The sequence below is a fragment of the Triticum dicoccoides genome, chromosome 3B (assembly GCF_002162155.2).
Source record: "Triticum dicoccoides isolate Atlit2015 ecotype Zavitan chromosome 3B, WEW_v2.0, whole genome shotgun sequence".
Taxonomy (NCBI): Eukaryota; Viridiplantae; Streptophyta; class Magnoliopsida; order Poales; family Poaceae; genus Triticum; species Triticum dicoccoides.
In genome coordinates this window covers 647588860-647608268 of record NC_041385.1, presented here as the reverse complement: position 1 = coordinate 647608268, position 19409 = coordinate 647588860, and positions in this window count along the sequence as shown.

The window sequence follows — 19409 nt, the reverse complement described above, 5'->3', positions numbered from 1 at the left end:
AGTGTATTTGCATGTGAACCTTCTCTTTCCTTATTAATTCTTTCATGAATTGCATTATTGAACAATGCTATGTTTATAAACTTTCAACAAATGTTACCACTTATACTTTTCCTTATGTGATGTCATTACTTACCATAAGATTAGCATATGATCTTTTTCATTATTTTCTTTTATCTAGATTTGACCATAAAAGTAAAGAAGCAAAAACTCAAACTAAACTTTGTTATATATCTCTCACTCGATTACATAGATAGATAGATCATGAAACTAGAACTCGAAAATAGATCCTACTAAACTTTTATTCAACTAAACCATGAAATAACTAAAGATCGAACTAAAATAGGTAAAGGTAATAAAAGTGATGGTGATACGATACCGGGACATCTCCGCCAAGCTTGTCACAAGCCTAGGGGAGTGCCCATACCCATGTACTTAGATCTCCTTTGGTGGGGAAGATGATGAAGATGGTGGTGACGAGGTAGTAAGTTTGTCCTCCGGCTTCCAAGGCAGGGGCTCACCATCAAAAGAGGATGCACGAGTCCCCTGAGTCCTGCAACTGGCAGCTAAACTCTTACCTTTGAATCTTGCTTCATACTCAAAAACTTGGTTTTCAAGATCATAGATTTGGCTTTGCAGAAAATTGATTTGCTCATTAAAGGTGAAGATGATGTCATTCATAGAACGGCAATCCACCATGTGATCACGGGTGAATTCCGTGATCACGGAGTGATTGGTGATGGGTCCACGCTCCACCATCCCTTGGCACTTGAAGATGTCTTGTTCCACCGCCTCGAGCCTGGCCTCCACGCTCCTCGTCCTCTTGGGCCCCTGGACATCCCGAATGTGGAGCACCCCCTCACGCATCTCAATGGCTTGAGGGTGCTTCACCACCTCCGACAAGTATGGCTTGATGACCTTGTCGAAGAAATTTTCCTTGGAGGAGCTTGGTGGAGCCATGACGATCTAGATCTGATAGGAAAACAACACGAAACAAGAACATAGGATTTTTTCTGCGATGCGGTGGTCAGATCGTCCCGGGGTATATATAAAGATTTTTTATCTTAGGAAACAAGAATATGGAAGAAAAACATAGTTGGGAAGGTGCTCGAGGGGGCCACCACCCACCAGGGCGCGCTAGGTGGGCCAGGAAGGCGCGCCCTAGTGTCTTGTGGGCACCTGGGTTGCCTTCCCGGTTGTTTCTTATTTTCCTACTTTTCTAATATTCCAAAACTGGAGAAAATATTTTAGCAGATTTTTCGGAGTCCGTTTACTTACCATATCACGTACCTCTTCTTTTTCAGGATTCTGGAGTGTTTGAAGGTTTTTTATGTGTTCCTCTGGTGTCATGGTTTGGATAATATTGCTTTCAACATTGATAGGCGTACCTGAGATATAGTGCTTAATTCTTTGTCCATTGACCACCTTCGGATTAGTACCTTTGGCATTATTAATCTTGATAGCTCCAGAGCGATAAACTTCTTCGATAATATAAGGTCCTTCCCATTTGGAAATAAGTTTTCCTGCAAAAAAGACTAAAAGGAGAATTGTACAATAGAACATGTTCGCCAACTTTGAGTTCCCGCTTTTGGATTCTTTTGTCATGCCATCTTTTAACTTTCTCTTTAAATAGTTTGGCATTTTCATAAGCTTGGGTTCTCCATTCATCTAGCGAGCTAATATGAAATAACCTCTTTGCACCAGAAAGTTTGAAATCATAATTGAGTTCTTTAATTGCCCAATATTCTTTGTGTTCTAACTCAAGAGGCAAATGACAAGCTTTTCCATAAACCATTTTATAAGGAAACATACCCATATTATTTTTATAAGCTGTTCTGTAGGCCCAAAGTGCATCATCTAAATTTCTTAGACCAGTTCTTTCGGGATCTATTGATAGTTTTTTGTAATATTAATTTTATTTCTCTATTGCTAAGTTCAACTTGACCAGTAGATTGAGGATGATAGGGTGATGCAATTTTATGGTTAACATCATATTTAGCAAGCATTTTATGGAAAGCACCACGAATAAAGTGTGAACCACCATCAGTCATTAAATATCTAGGAACTTCAATCCTTGGAAAAATAACTTCTTTAAGAATTTTATGGAGGTGTTATGATCAACACTACTAGTTGGAATAGCTTCTACCCACTTAGTAATGTAATCAACAGCAACCAAAATATATGTATACCCATTAGAGGAAGGAAAAGGTCCCATGTAATCAAAACCCCAAACATCAAATGGTTCAACAACAAGTGAATAATTCATAGGCATTTCCTGATGCTTACCGATATTACCTATTCTTTGACATTCATTACAAGACAAGACAAACTTACGGGCATTCTTGAAAAGAGTAGGCCAAAAAAACCAGATTGTAATACCTTATGCGCATTTCTATCTCCCGCATGATGTCCTCCATAGCCTCCAGAGTGACATTTCCGTAGGATTTCTTCCTGATCATGCTCGAGGACACAACATCTACCATCTACCCCTTATTTATAAATATGTGGGTCATCCCAAAAGTAATGTCTTAAGTCATAGAATGATTTTTTTTCTTTTGTTGGTATGTGAAAGTAGGTGGTATAAATTTTGTAACAATATAATTAGCATAGTCAGCATGCCAAGGAGTGTTATGAGAAGCATTTATGATAGCTAGTTATTCATCAGGAAAGTTATCATCAATCATCAAGGATATTTTTTAACCTAGACAAGTTATCAGCTACGGGGTTCTTAGCTCCTTTCCTATCAGTGATATGCAAGTCATTCTTTTAGCAAGAGAACCCACCTAATGAGTCTAGGTTTAGCATCTTTCTTTTTCATAAGATATTTTATAGCAGCGTGATCAGTGTGAACAATTACTTTGGAATCAACAATGTAAGATCTGAATTTATCACAAGCAAACACAACTGCTAAAAAAATCTTTCTCAGTAGTAGCATAATTTCTTTGGGCACTGTCTGGAGGTTTGCTAGCATGATAGGTAACATTTTTTTATCATCTCTTTGTCCTAGAACATCACCAATAACATAATCACTAGCATCACACATAATTTCAAAAGGAAAATCAGGTGGTTGAACAATAGGTGCAGTAGTTAGGGCTTTCTTAAGTGTTTCAAAGGTTTCTACACAATCATGATCAAAAACAAATGGAACATCCTTTTGTAAAAGATTAATGAGAGGCCTAGAAATTTTAGAGAAGTCTTTAATGAACCTCCTATAGAAACCAGCATGACCAAGGAAAATACAAATACCTTTAATATCTTTAGGATATTGCATTTTCTCAATTGCATTAACTTTAGCTTTATCCACCTCAATACCTTGTTGAAATATTTTATGACCCAAGACAATGCCGTCATTAACCATACAGTGGCACTTCTCCCAACTCAAGACAAGATTAGTTTGTTCACATCTCTGGCAAACTAAATCAAGGTTGCTTAAGCAATCATCAAAAGAAGTTCCGTAAATGGAAAAATCATCTATGAAAACCTCGACAATCTTTTCACAAAAATTAGAGAATACACTACAAGAAATATGTCAACTTGTGACCTTCTCTTAGTGAACGTGGATGACTTGGTCGTAAATCTACGACCATTTTGAACTAATTGGTTGTAAGCTATTTGAGAGGGTCCAAACACTAAACCATAACGACCATTTTGATCAGAAAGGTCATAATTTTCTTGCACGAAATGGTCGTAAAGCACACAACACTGATGGATGGCCTTATTTCTAACTGATTACGACCAATGTAATGGCCGTAACATTCTGAACATGGATGCATTGACATGACTGGGCTGCCACGTCATCATTTCTGCCTACATGTCGTATCATTCTAGCTTATGTGTCACATCTATCAGTTGGTTTGCCCACCCACGTACCAACTGGGACCTACTGCTGACAAGCGGGACCAGCTAACACAGTAGCAATGACATGTGGGACTCGTTCTACAAAACTGCCATGTTTTTTTAGAATACCAACCTTTCATATGGGACCCGCCACACTCCAGTGACCTGCAAATTGGCTAAAAGCAACAAAAAGAGGCACCCGAGGGACTGGAACCCGCAATGTCTTGATCTCCTCTTGGCAGGCTAACCACTAGCCCACCCCATCGTTGGTGAAACAAAAGCGTTCCAAACCTACTTAAGGGGATTCGCCGACTGGGCTTGGGCCTCACTGTGATGAGGCCATCTCATTTTTTCTTTTAACATTTTCGTGTGCGGACTCGGCCTTGGCCTATTCCGCATGCTGCATGCACCCCCTGCCCCCCCATGCTCGAACTAGGGTCAGCCCAGGGCGGGGTCCCTCTTTTTTGTTTCTTTTTTATTTTGTGTTTTCTTTTCCGTTTTTGCTCTTTGCTTCTTTAAAAAAGTTCGGATTGTTAAAAAATTTAGAATTCTAAAAAATATTCATTATGCAAAACAATTTCCACAAATTCTATAAATTCAATGAACATTATCTTGATGATTTTTTAAATTAAATAACAATTTTTTAATTAGGTGAACATTAAAAAAACCATGAACATTTTCAAAAATATGATGATCCCTTTTTGAATTCCATGGAATTTTTCCATTTAATCTCTCTAAAAAAGATTTTTCATATACAGATATCTCAAAGCGAGTTGAAAAATAGGAAATCATAAGAATAAGGAAAATAAAAAATCCTAGTAATGCGGTCAAAATGACATGCATGACTGTTCACACTTAGGGGTGGAATCTTGCAAAACTTTTGTTGGATCCATGATGAAATGACCACTTGTGTGCCTAGAAATGATTTTTGGAAAAAATAAAGAGCAGTTGTAGTTCAAATTTGATATGAAACATGGTCTAATATTCGAGAAAAATGGGGTGGTGCCATTCTGCAACAAATATTTGGTAGGTTCTTCACAAAAAAACCATTTTGGGCACTCAGAAAATAAAAAATGCCTTTTTGTGCAAAGAAAATGAGTACTTTTGCCAACATTGTTTGCCATTCCAAGATGCACCCTTGTGCACGATATGAGGTCATTTAAAAAAGTATGCCATCAATGTGGCCACAACATTGGTCATCTGGCTTGAAAATTATGAAACTTCGTACATGATAGCTCATTTATGAGAACACTTTTTTAAGGTATTTATGGTATTACAAGTTTGTTATTTTTCCTGAAAAGTAGGTCACATATAATGACACGATGCGAAGGTTTTCCATTTTTCTGATTTTTTAAATTCTTTTTGCCGCTTTCAAAATGGGGTGAAAACGGCGGGCACGACCGTCCGTAGCTAGGGGTGGAACCTTGAAACTTTTTTGGTGTGTATCTGATGAAATAGATACTTGTGTACCTAGAAATGATTTTTGAAGAAAATAAAGAGCAAACTATGAGACAACTGCAGTTCAAATTTGACCCACTTCCTGCTGAATCGGCGGAAATTTGTCTTTTTTCACGAGGGGTGGATAAAAGCTTTTGACACCCAACCATTTTTTCAACTGTGCACTAAATATGACATATTTTATAAAAATAATTTGGTCCAATTCTGCAACAAATATATGGTAGGTCCTTCACAAAAAACTCATTTTGGGCACTTGAAAAATGAAAAATGAATTTTTCGTCCAAACAAAATGAAAACTTCCTTAGGAAACATTGTTTGCCATTACAAGATGCATCCTTGTGAACAATAGTAGATAATTTGCACAAACTATGCAATGAATGTGGCAATAAGATTGATCATTTGACCTGAAAGACATAAATCTTCACACATGATAGCTCATTTCTGAGACACTTTTTAAAATTATTAATTGTCGCATTACAAGTTTGCTATTTTTCCTGGCAACTTGGTCACATATAATGACACGATACGAAGATGCAGTCAAAACGGCGGGCATGACCGTTCCTAGCTAGTGGTTGAATCTTGAAAATCTTTTGGTGTTTCTCTGATTAAATAGATACTTATGTACAAAGAAATGATTTTTGGAAAAAATAAAGAGCAAACTATAAGGTAGCTGCAGTTAAAATTTGACCCGCTTCCTACTAAATCAGCGGGAATTTGTCTTTTTCAAGAGAGGTGGATCAAAGCTTTTAACATGCAACAATTTGGTCAATTGTACATTAAATGTGGCCTAATATTTTCTAAAACTGGTGTGGTCCAATTTTGCAACAAATATATGGTAGGTCCTTCACAAAAAAAATCCATTTTGGGCACTCAAAAAAGGAAAATGATATTGTCGTCGAAAGAAAATGAAAACTTTCTTAGGCAACATTGTTTGCCATTCGAAGATGCACCATTGTGCATGATATGAGATCATTTGAACAAACTATGCCATGAATGTGGCTATAAGATTGACCATTTGGTTTGAAAGACATGAATCTTCACACATGATAACCCATTCCTAAGAACACTTTTTTAAAATAATTGCCATATTACAAGTTTATTATTTTTTCTAGTAACTTGGTCATATATAATGACACAATGCGAATATTTTCCAATTTTTTGATTTTTTTGAATTTTTCATGCCCGTTTCAAAATGCGTTCAAAATGGTGGGTATGACCGTTCCTAGCTATTGGTTGAATCTTGGAAAACTTTAGTTGTTTCTATGATTAAATTGATACTTATGTACCTAGAAATGATTTTTTGAAAAAAACAAAGAGCAAACTATAAGGTAGCTGCAGTTCAAATCTAACCTGCTTCCTACTAAATCGATGGAAATTTGTCTTTTTCACGAGAGGTGGATCAAAGCTTTTAACATGCAACAATTTGGTCAACTGTACATTAAATATGGCATAATATTTTAGGAAATTGATTTGGTCCAATTTTGCAACAAATATATGGTAGGTCCTTCACAAAAAACACATTTTGGGCACTCGGAAAATGGAAAATGAATTTTTTGTCAAAGGAAAATGAAAACTTCCTTAGGCAACATTATTTGCCATTCCAAGATGCAAACTTGTGCAAAATATGATGTCATTTGAACAAACTATGACATGAATGTTGCCATAAGATTGATCATTTGCCTTGAAAGCCACGGATCTTCATACATGATAGCTCGTTTCTGAGAACACTTTTAAGACATTTGTTGTAGTCCAAGTTTGTTATTTTTCCAGGAAACGAGGTCACATATAATGACACAATGCAAAGGTTTCCGATTTTTTTTCTTATGCCTGTTTCAAAAGGGGTCAAAATGGCTGGCATGGCCATTCATGGCTAGGGGTTGAATCTTGCAAAACTATTGGGCTATCTCTGATTAAATACATACTTCTGTACTTAAAAATGATTATTGAAAAAAATAAAAGCAAGCTATGAGGTAGTTCTAGTTCAAAGTTGACCCGCTTCCTACTGAATCGACAAAAAGGCCAATTAAATGACCAAAAATAGGTAGAGAGATCGGAAATGCATGAAAATTGGTGGTCATCCATAAAATGTGGTCTAATTTGAGTGAAAATTTTAGTGGTGCCCTTTTGCAAAAAAATTTTGATAGCTGCTTCACAAAATCCCCCTATTTTTAGCACTTAGAAACTATTTTAAATCACAGATGTTCTGAACCAATCATGACTCTTCCCATGGATCACCCCATTGTAGCCGATCTGAGCCGTCCACACACAACAGATCCAACGTCTGTCACTCAACTCTCAGCAACGCGAACCAAACCCTAGTAGCCCGCTTCACACTCTCCTCACTTGATCCCCTTTGTCCTTCCATGCGCCGCCACCTCTCTCTCTTCCTCTCCCCCGATCCATATCGAAGACGGCGGCTCCTACTGATCCGCTCCCACTGCATCGCTCTCCCGTCGATGGGCTCACACTGCATAGCTCTCCTGCCGTCTACCCCACCACATCGTCCCCCACCGTCCACCCACACTGGCTGTTTCACTCTCTCTCTCTCTCTTGCACCCAATATAGATCTTGACCTCCAGCTCTCCATCCTAAATCTAGATGCCGATCTACGGTGGTGCTACCAACATCTCACCCCGCGGTCCTTCGATTCCACCCCTCCCTTCTGACCTCGAGGCAGCCGGCCAAGGCCTACAGCAGTGAGGGCGGCGCCTACGATGAGTGGAGCCCTGTGAAGTTGCCCATGCTCGGCGTCACCTCCATCGGCGCCGCCAAGCTCTGGCTTGTCGCCAGGAGGATATTGAGGATGCCATGGCAGACTCGGCTGTGCATCGCGCTGGACTAGCCCGTGCACTGGAGTTCCTCCACGAGCACACCTGCCCCATCGTCATCCACTGTGACTTCAACTGTAGCATCGTCCTCCTCGACCACAACTACCGTGCCCGCGTCTCTGACTTCGACAACATCAAGGTCGACAATGCAGTAATGTCCTCCTCGACCACATCCACTGCCATTGGACACGCAGCGGCCGCTGGTACAACATGTCCTAGTTTCATGGATTAGTGTAGAACTCACCACACTATTCGAAAGCATACCGCTCCTCATGTCAATCTGATCTCGAGCCCGTGAAATGTGTGAAGTTAATTTATGCTCTAAACTCGATGAAGTCTGGCCTGATCCTGAGCCGTTTCTTCTCTGAATCGTGATGAACATGCCTTGCTGTTCTCTGAATCTCTGATAATTGCTGGCAGTAGTTGCTTGAAAAAAGCTTAGCTATAGTTTTTGCCACATGTGGCAGGAATAGTTTTGTTTCCTTCACCATCCCCCTTCTGACACTCCCTCACACATGTGGGAAATTTGGGGTGCGTGTTGTGGATGCAGTCCAACTAGTCTGTGTTAAGCTGGGACGATCCATCCATTTATAAATTTTTATATTTTATTAAAGTGAAAATGGTAGTAATAGCTTTAGTAGCATCATGCTTTAGGTTTGTTCTTACTGTAGTTATCAATGGCTGGCAGGTTTTGATATACTCCTGCAATTTCTGTTACCGATTTTCAGCTTGATCCATTGTTTTGGTGAGTGATCTGCATTACCCTCGCCACTGTTATGCTCTATACATACATGACCTAGGGTTCTTATCTGTATTATTATTAGGGGCACTCTTTGGTTGCTATTCTACAATTATTAGTTTCACAAAGATCGCTTGTAACTCCTCTAGAGGCACTATGGTTCGCGGTCTCTAGGATGGTTTGTCCTCACTGCATATGCTGCAATGATTTAATTTGACTTGTTAACAATGGCTGTCAAACAATCAAACACAAGCAATTAAATGCTTACTAGTATTCCATATAGTGCTTGTTGTGCGGTGTATAGTTTTGAATGGTTCAATTATACAGAGCTCTCCGTGCCCAAGATGAGAAATTTTCGCTGTCAATCTGTTTGATGCCATCATTTTCTTACCATCATATTATATGTGTTGCTCAACATTCATCCTGCTTTAATCTGTCTAGTATTCAGTTTGTACCTCATCTAGCACACTGCCTAAAATTGCCACTATTGTTTCAATGATATTAGTAGAATTACCTTGTGATTCCTCTGTTTCCTAGTGTCTTACTAGCTTGTTCTGGCTCATCATGTTCCTGCTTGTAGTTGATTTTCCATGTGCCTAAGTATATGAGTAGTACACGTGCAAGCAAACATTTGAACTCAAACCCATCCATCCTCTGTACTATGTTGTACTGAAGAAGTAATGTAGATGAATATACATGCAATTTTATTAAGTGAATGCCATGCAAACAACTAACTTGATGTTGTCCATGTAGATGGAGTAGGAGGATGAGTAGCAGCAGCAAATGAGCCTGATGGTGAAGAAGCACCTGATGACCAGAACTCGTTCAAGAGATCTTTAGTCCTTCCAAAACAAGGTCTTGATGTCCCCCTTACAGAAAAATGTTCATATATGTTCCTGCATGATGCGCGTGTGCATGTTGGGATGGTCACATTCTAGTGTATGTTGAGTATTGTATGCACTTGTGTAGTAGATGTTGGTTTATGAATGCCTGGGTGTATCACTACTTGTTCTATGCTACATTTAGGAATTGTTCATTTTTGTGTTATGACAACTTTACTGCATCCTGCTGAAACCTTTTTAAAATCTTGCAGATTCCGGTGCTACCACATAACCAGATCAATATTTGATTACTATTACAAGTGGAGGTCTAAATCAGCAGAGAACATGGGTGAGATATACATGTCCCAACCTCCTCCCCTCCCATGTATGAATACGCTCTCAGGTAGTCATTTTTGTGAATGTACATATGATAAGAACTAAAAACTCACCTTCACTCATTGTCTATGATATTCCATCAGGATCTGTAAGTACTTGAGGTACATATTGGCCGCACCACCAATTTGTGTAGTTTTTGGGCCCTCTTAGTAGTGGGTTATCAGTAGGACCATAGAGTTGATATTATGCTACTATGCATCCCCATTTATGAGTTATGCAGAATAAGAATTACAATTTGCTGTAATCCACATGTTTTGAATTCTTCAATCTTGAATTGTTCAAGATGGTAGCTATCTTGCACCATACTAGAAATTCATGGATCGACAACTAGCTGATTGTCAATCTATTCTTGCTAGATGTGTTGTTGTTTTTCTTATTCTAAGATAAGATGGTAGCATCACATGTCATCCTATCGTGTTGTACTAGTTCCTGAAGTGTAAGATAATATGGTGGCATGAGATGTGTTCTCTGACTTGCGACTGCTTACTAGATGGATACATGCATCTAGCTAGCAACCTAGCAGTACTAGTAAGAATATACATGACTAATTCCCTCCCTATAACTTGTGATTGATTATGCAGAATACATGGTTTCCTATACTAGTAAGAATACATGCAGCAGCTAGTTATGAGAATGTTATATGCATGTTTTCCTATTAAATACAAAGTTCTGCAGTAAATTTTCATTGTTATGAGAATTTTATATTCACGGATTCACTTGATTATGTTTCTAACTTTAAATAATTTATTATTTGGAGATGATGGCCTTCATTCTTCAAAAGTTGGGTGTACATGAGCTCTAGGAAGAAGAATCCCAAAGAAAAACCACACCCAATTGTTGGAGATATGCCCTAGAGGCAATCATGTATGATGATATTTCCTATGTGTTTATGAATAAAAATAGTCCTTGGACATTATCAATGATGTGTATCAGCAAGTTCGTGACTTGTTTGTGGGACTATGCATTGTATGATGGCTGTCCTAAAAGGTCCCTAGTTGAAAGGGCTGTGTGGACGCGCAGCCGACTAGACTAGCATATGACACAGTCGATGGCTTGGTCTCACTAGCCATGGAGCATTGGATGCTAACCGGATAATATGGACAAAGAAGGATCTGGTCGGATTCGACGATTCGAGATAAGGTCCGAGTCGGACAAACCCAACTATGAGGCACACCAATATGTCATCCATGAGTCTCTAGTACAACATACGTTCTATGTCCTAAGACCTGAGCTGACGCATCTACTTGGGATGGTGACAGACTTGCTTTGGACCGACCAAACTCTACTCCGTGACAGAGTAGTTACAAAGGTAGGTTTCGGGTTTGTCCAGTCCCATGTTGCGAGACATGTTCGAGCAAGATGGGATTTGCCCCTTCGATCAGGAGAGATATACTCTGGGCCCTTCGTGTGATCCGACTAGGATAAGCATGGCCATGCGACAAGGATTATGAGATAATCCAGTTTGTGGTCGGTATCACTGGAACGAGAAAGAGGTTGGGCTAGCACAAGGATGACAGTCTTGCCTTGAGCCCGACAACATATATCGTGAGGCAAAGGGAACATAAGTGTGACACGTTGTATAGGTTCGCCTAACCAACTTCATAGTCTGCTTGGTGGTCGGCATGCCTTGCTAGAGGCCGCTACCAACCGTGCAGGTCGGAGGTGATCCGGACTGTGACGAAGCCAACTTGAACCTAAGGGGTCGCGCGCTTAAGGGAAGTAACCTACAAGGTCGGTTCAGAGGACACTGGTCGGATGTGATCCGAGCTGGACTTTGAACGCGACCGAGTAGACTTTGGGCTTTAGGATCCATGCAAGGCCCAAGTGTTGAGCCTGCGACGGATGCCTATAAATAGTGGAGGTGTGGCACACTTATTCGATTGATCTCTTTGGCGCTGCAACTAGGGTTTGCATATGTTGCGAATAGCCACATCTACTCGCCGCCGACTGTGTGATCGGACCTAGCAGTCCATCGCACGATGTTCCTCCTACACGCGCGGATACCGTTAGAGGCGGTGCGCTTGTGCCGCTCCGGTGAACCTGTACAAGGGATCCGATGACTGGCAGTTCGAGGGAGATTGGATGAGGAGGAGATGAACCACGCGGACGCGCTGCCCCAACTCTTCTTCCACGGCACAGCACTGCACGTCTAGTGGTAACAATCTGTGATCCATCTCCTGTAGCATGTTCTTGGTTGTTCTGCGTGTAGGAAAATTTTATTTGCAGTCGACGCACCCTATCGTAGATCCCAACAGTGGTATCAGGGCCTCTACTATAGGATTTGGATTCAGATCGTATGCATATTAGATATGTGGAGGAGGTAGATGAGATCTGTTGTTGTTGATGAGATCGGCTGTGTGCATCGTTGATGAGATCAACTGCACATGGGGATCGATGAGGCTATGTTTTCTGATGATCGGAGTCGATGAGGCCGTGACACAACCTACCCCTACCGGTCGGTATCCGCCATCAGGGTTAATAGTGAAACGTAAATCTGAATCCGACTCGTGAATCGAGACCGCCGTGTGTGCAACGCCTTGTATTTTGTACATGATCACTCAAACCGGTAGAATGTGATTCTATGCATAACTTAGTTTTGCAGGTTTGATGTGAATAGTATGGCTCATGTGTATGTGACACATGTGTGTAAATTATACATGGCCTGTGTGTCATGTTTGTCAGCCGGTAGGAGCGAAAGTGTTGTCATTACAATGTATAACAACCTGTGTGTCGACTTGTGACTCTATGTAAAATTCATTACTAGTTGTAGTAGTTGGATAATAGAGATCAGGTTGGTGGCTTGATGTCCCGGCGTGACAAACAAGATGGAGTTCCTGGATGGTCATCGGAGTCGGAGCCGACCTGGAAGAACATCCATGAAGGAGCCATACTATTTCAAAATATGTGTTTATTTGTGATTGTTATGCTTCTTTGTTTCTATCCATGTTAGAATGGTAGAAAGATCCCTGATGAATATCAAGCCAATTGCCATCCCCATGTTGCACCTTCGCATGTCAAGTACGTCTAGTAGTGGGCTCATTATATTGGGGTGCTGCTGAGTGTCCTTGAACTGAAGGGTTCGTGTCAGACACGGACATGCACTACATCAGGTTAACTTGACAAGGCTATCAAAACGGTTTTGGGCCTTGTGGCAAAGAAGGTTGGGGGCCGGGGTTGATACCTTCCCAACCGATAGGAGTCATATAGAGATACGATTAGCAAGGAGTTGCTTACCAAATAGGCATGTTGTCTAGCAGTGATGCTAAAGCTCACTAGTTGCATGTGCTAGTCAGGTCCTGAATCACCGAGAGTTTGCGAAGGGATGCCAACTTCAGTGGGAGTATTTCTGTTTAGGCTTGAATTACTCTACATAAACACATTGCTTAGTGATTGCATATTTTCTGTTGTAGATCAATGGCACCACCTGCTCAACCCAACTTTGCATTGAAATCAATTCTGGAAAAGGATAAACTAAATGGAACAAACTTACCACCTGGTATAGAAATTTGAGAATTGTTCTCAAGCATGATAAAAAGGAACAGGTTCTAGAGGATCCACTTCTAGAGGAACCTGCCAATAATGCTAATACCACAACCAGGAATGCCTACTAGAAACTCGTTGATGAATCAAATGAGATCAGCTGCCTCATGCTGGCTTGTATGGAGCCCGATTTGTAGCAGCATTTCAAAGATGTTGGGGCTTCGATATGATCGAGAGTCTCAAGAGCATGTTTCAAGTGCAGGCAAGGACCGAAAGGTTCAACGTCTGGCGACCCTTGATGGATTGTAAGATGAAGGAAGGTGATCCACTAAGCCTGCATGTGATCAAGATGATTAGATATGTGCAATCTTTGGATTAGTTGGGCTTCCCGCTCTTGGATGAGCTGGCTACTGATGCAGTTCTGGGTTCTCTTTCGCCTAGCTATGGGACGTTCATCTCGAACTATTAGATGCATGGCATGGATAAGAAGCTCACTGAATTACATGGGATGCTCAAAGTGGTAGAATAGGATATTAAGAAAGGCATGCATCAAGTGTTGATGGTGCAGAAATTGGCTAAGTTCAAGAAGAGTTGGTCCAAGAAAAAGGCTAAGGCAAAGGGCACGAAGACGGTAACCTCCGCAAGTGTTGACTAGAATCGAAGACCGTTTGCTATCACTGCAAGGAGAATGCTCACTAGAAGAGGAATTGTAGCAAGTGGCTTGCAGAGCATGGTAAAAAGGCCGGAAATGCTTCTTCACGCAAAGGTACACTTGTTGCATATGTTATAGACATTTACCTTGCTGACATACCTAGTAGCTATTGGGTATTTGATACCGGACCGGTTGTTCATATTTGCAACTTGATGCAGGGCTGGTAAGAACTAGGCATGTGGCACAAGGGGAGATTGACATCAGGGTCGGCAGCAAAGCAAGAGTTGCTGCGTTGGAGGTCAGCACGATGCAGCTCCTGCTTCCTTCTAAATTTATTTTGGAATTGAATAATTGTTATTACATTCCTGCACTTAGTCAGAACATTATTTCTGCCTCTTGCTTGACGAGTCAGGGTTATGAATTCAATTTAAAGGACAATGGTTGTTCGTTTTCTTTGAATGGTATGTTCCACGGTTATGCACCCATTGTTGATGGGATTTTTATATTGAATCTAGAACAAGAACCGGTCTATAACGTGGATGCCAAGAGGCATAAGCCCAATGAGATAATTCCAACATACTTCTGGCATTGTCGGCTTGGACACATTAGTTTGAAACGCATGAAGAAGCTCCATGATGATGGGCTCCTAACTTCGTATGACTTTGAGTCATTCGAGACATGTGAATCATGCTTGCTCGGCAAGATGACTAAGTCTCCTTTCGCAAAGAGTTGCGAGAGGGCGTCCGAGATATTGGAACTTATACATAGTGATGTGTGTGGTCCAATGAGCACAACTGCCAGAGGTGTCTATCAGTACTTCATGACTTTTACCGATGACTTGAGTAGATATGGGTATATCTATTTGATGAGGCACAAGTCAGAAACTTTTGAAAAGTTCAAAGAGTTTCAGAACGAGGTTGAGAATCAAATCGGCAAGACTATAAAACTTCTACGATCAGATCGTGGAGGTGAGTACATGAGCCAGGAGTTTGATAATCATATGAAAAGCCGAGGTATCGTACCTCAGCTCACACCTCCGAGTACGCCACAGAGAAATGGCGTGTCAGAATGGAGGAATAGGATCTTGTTGGACATGACCCGGTCAATGATGAGAAAATCAGATTTACCCTTGTCATTTTGGGGATACGCTCTAGAAACTGCAGCTTTCACACTTAACAGGGTACCATCAAAATCCATAGACAAGACACCGCATGAGATGTGGACCGGGAAGAGTCCCAGTTTGTCTTTTCTAAAGATTTGGGGTTGTGAAGCATTTGTCAAGCGACTTATGTCAAACAAGCTTACACCCAAGTTGGATAAATGCATATTCGTGGGATATCCGAGGGAAACCTTGGGATATAGCTTCTACAACCGTGAAGGTAACAAAGTGTTTGTCGCTCGGAACGGGGTTTTCCTTGAGAAAGAGTTTCTCAGTCGGGAGGCCAGTGGGAGGATGGTCCGACTCAAATAAATTCGAGGTCCATTCGGGGACGGCTCAACTGGTGATGAGATCATACCAGAGTCAGTTAGGGAACCCGTAGTGGAAGCGGCACCGGAACCATGGAGGTCGAAAAGACTGCGAAGAGTGCATGATGTGCTGTTGCTAGAAAGCCACGAGTCGGCCACATATGTGGAAGCGATGGTGAGCCCAGATTCCAAGGCATGGATGGAGGCCATGGGATCTGAGTTAAAGTCCATGGATGAGAATCAAGTTTGGGACTTGGTTGATCCGCCGCCTAGCGTAACGGCCATTTGTTGCAAATAGGTCTTTAAGAAGAAAACTGACGTGGATGGAAATGTTCAGATCCACAAAGCTCGGCTTGTCGCTAAGGGTTATGGACAAGTTCAAGGAATTGACTACGACGAGACTTACTCGCCGGTAGCGATGCTGAATTCAGTGAGGATCGTACGAGCTATAGCTGCATATTTCGATTACGAGATATGGCAGATGGATGTCAAGACGGCTTTCCATCATGGGAATTTAACCGAGGACGTGTATATGATACAACCCAAGGGTTTTGTCGATCTGACTAGCGCTAGTAAGGTATGCAAGCTCAAGAGATCCATTTATGGGTTGAGGCAAGCGTCTCGGAGCTGGAATATTCATTTTGATGAGGTCATCACTCGTCTTTGTTTCATCAAAAGCGAAGAGGACGCTTGTTTATACAAGAAGTTAAGTGGGAGCTCGATAGTATTTTTGATCTTGTATGTGGATGACATACTACTGATCGGAAATGATGTTTCGATGCTAAACTCAGTCAAGGAGTCATTGAATGGCAAGTTTTCAATGAAGGACATTGGTGAGGCAGTCTATATTTTAGGCATTAAGATCTATAGAGATAGATCGAGGAGGCTGCTCGGCTTGAGACAGAGCACGTACATAGATAAAGTGTTGAAGCGGTTCAACATGAGTGAGGCAAAGAAAGGGTTCTTGCCACTCTCACATGGTATAAGGCTGAGTGAGACTCAGAGTCCTACGACATCTGATAAGCGAAGCAGGATGAGTAGGATTCGGTATGCCTCGGCAATCGGATCCATCATGTATGCCATGATATGTACATGGCCTGATGTTGCTTTTGCAATAAGCCTAACAAGTAGATACCAGGCCAACCCAGGTGAGAGTCACTTGGCAGCGGTAAAGACTATTTTGAAGTACCTGAAAAGGACTAAAGAGATGTTCCTAGTTTATGGAGGTGAGGAAGAGCTCGTTGTACGGGGTTACGCCGGTGCTAGTTTCCAAACTGACAGAGATGATTGCCGATCACAGTCTGAATTCGTGTACATCATGAATGGAGGAGCAGTGAGCTAGCTGAGTTCCAAGGAAGATACGACGACCGATTTTACCATAGAAGCCGAATACATTGCGGCGAAGCTGCGAAGGAAGATGTTTGTATCCGGAACTTTCTAGACGATCTTGGTATTTTCCCAGCCTCGGTAAAACCATTGGACCTTTATTTTGATAATTCTTGTGCCATCGCACAAGCCAAGGAGCCGAGGAATCACCACAAGGTCAGACACATAGATCGGAAATATTACCTGATACGAAAGATCATAAAGAATGGTGATGTAGAGTTATGCAAAATTCACATGGATGCAAATGTCGCATATCCGTTGACTAAGCCTCTTCCACAACCCAAGCATGAGGGGCACGTTAGGGCTATGAGCATTCAATGTCTATTTGATTGACTCTAGTGCAAGTGGGAGACTATTGGAGATATGCCCTAGAGGCAATCATGTATGATGATATTTCCTATGTGTTTATGAATAAAGATAGTTCTTGAACATTATCAATGATGTGTATCAGCAAGTGCGTGACTTGTTTGTGGGACTATGCATTGTATGATGACTGTCCTAAAAGATCCCTAGTCGAAAGGGCTGTGTGGACGCGCAACCGACTAGACTAGCATATGACACGGTCGATGGCTTGGTATCACTAGCCATGGAGCATTGGATGCTAACCAGATAATATGGACTCAGAAGGATCTGGTCAGATTCGATGTAGTCGAATCCGAGTCGAGATAAGGTCCGAGTCAGATAGACCCTACTATGAGACACAACGATATGTCATCTGTGAGTCTCTAGTACAACATACATTCTATGTCCTAAGACCTGAGCTGACGCATCTACTCGGGATGGTGACAGACTTGCTTTGGGCCGACCAAACACTACTCTGTGACTGGGTAGTTACAAAGGTAGGTTTCGGGTTTGTCCAGTTCCATGCTGTGAGACATGGTCGAGCAAGATGGGATTTGCCCCTCCGATCAGGAGAGATATACTCTGGGCCCCTCGTGTGATCCGACCAGGATAAGCATGGCCATGCGACAAGGATTATGAGATAATCTAGTTTGTGGTCGGTATCACCGAAACGAGAAAGATGTTGGGCTAGCACAAGGATGACAATCTTGACTTGAGCCCGACAACATATATCATGAGGCAAAGGGAACAGAAGTGTGACATGCTGTATAGGTTCGCCTAACCAGCTTCATAGTCTGCTTGGTGGTCGGCATGCCTTGCTAGAGGCCTCTACCAACCGTGCAGGTCGGAGGTGATCCGTACTATGACCAAGCCGACTTGAACCTAAGGGGTCACATGCTTAAGGGAAGGAACCTATAAGGTCGGTACAGAGGACACTGGTCGGATGTGATCCGAGCTGGACTTTGAACGCGACCGAGTAGACTTGAGCTTTAGGATCCGTGAAAGTCCCAAGTGTTGAGCCCGCGACGGATGCCTATAAATAGTGGAGGTGGAGCACACTTATTCAATTGATCGCTTCGGTGCTGCAACTAGGGTTTGCATGTGTTGCGAATAGCCACGTCCACTCGTTGCCGACTGTGTGATCGGATCTAGCAGTACACCGCACGATGTTCCTCCTACACGCGCGGATACCGTTAGAGGCGGCGCACTTGTGCCGCTCCGGCGAACCTGTACGAGGGATCCGATGACTGGTAGTTCGAGGGAGATTGGATGAGGAGGAGACGAACCACGCGGACACGCTGCCCCAACTCTTCTTCCGCTGCACAGCACTGCGCGTCTAGTGGTAACAATATGTGATCAATCTCCGTAGCATGTTCTTGGTTGTTCTATGCGTAGGAAAATTTTATTTGCAGTCGACACACCCTACCATAGATCCCAACACCAGCAATGCGTTTTAGCTCACTGGAGCTAGTTTTGTGTGGAGTTAGTCATGTGTATATTTAGTTGTATTTATAGCGGAATACCAGAATTGTACTATGCTTGTCTGTTGTATGAAATATTATGCCTTATTGGTTCTTTTTTAATCAAATTATCTAATTGCACTGGTAATTGAATCAAATATTATATGCTACTGACGTGTGGTACCCAAACAAAAATCCTGGTAATTGGTTCCCATTTGATTAGTGGGACCTACTTTAAAATAGAAAAGAAACAAAAGAAAACTGACAAGTGGGCTGGGAAAAGGCCAAGGCCCCCAAAATGTGGATTGTAAAAGGTTGTGGCCCAAAACATAAAAGTCTGTTGGACTTGGCCCATGTAGCTGACCAAACTTGATAGTAAAAACAATAAATGGGTTGAATTAATGGGCTTGGCCCATATAGACACCAAATTGGACCGGGCTGATTCTGATCAACGAGCTTTTCATTTGGTCGCCATTTTTCCATGTCATCTTACCATGTCGGATCCGACGTGGTGTGGTCAGACAACCAATGACCAAAATAATTGGT